The sequence below is a fragment of the Octodon degus genome, unplaced genomic scaffold (genome assembly GCF_000260255.1).
Source record: "Octodon degus isolate 3935 unplaced genomic scaffold, OctDeg1.0 scaffold00057, whole genome shotgun sequence".
NCBI lineage: Eukaryota > Metazoa > Chordata > Mammalia > Rodentia > Octodontidae > Octodon > Octodon degus.
The window spans coordinates 2,520,177-2,520,481 of NW_004524633.1; positions in this window are offsets into that span (position 1 = coordinate 2,520,177).

The window sequence follows — 305 nt, forward strand, 5'->3', positions numbered from 1 at the left end:
AGGGTGGCGAGCTCAGAGTGGAATGAGGTTGTTGGTGACAGCCGTGTCTGTACTGGTCAGCTTTTGTGTCACTGAGATGTAATACCTGGCATCTGCTTTGCAAAGCTGGAGAGGTTTATGTGGCTCGTGGTTTCAGAAGATCTAGTCCATGGATGGAGGCTCCAAGATGGAAATGGCATGTGGCAAGGTGTGGCAGGGAAAGGTTGCTCAAGCCGTGGTAGCCAGAGGCAGAGAGGAAGAAAAACCATGGGCATGTGTGAGGGAGAAAGGGAGGGAGAGAGGGAGGGAGGGAGGGAGGGAGGGAG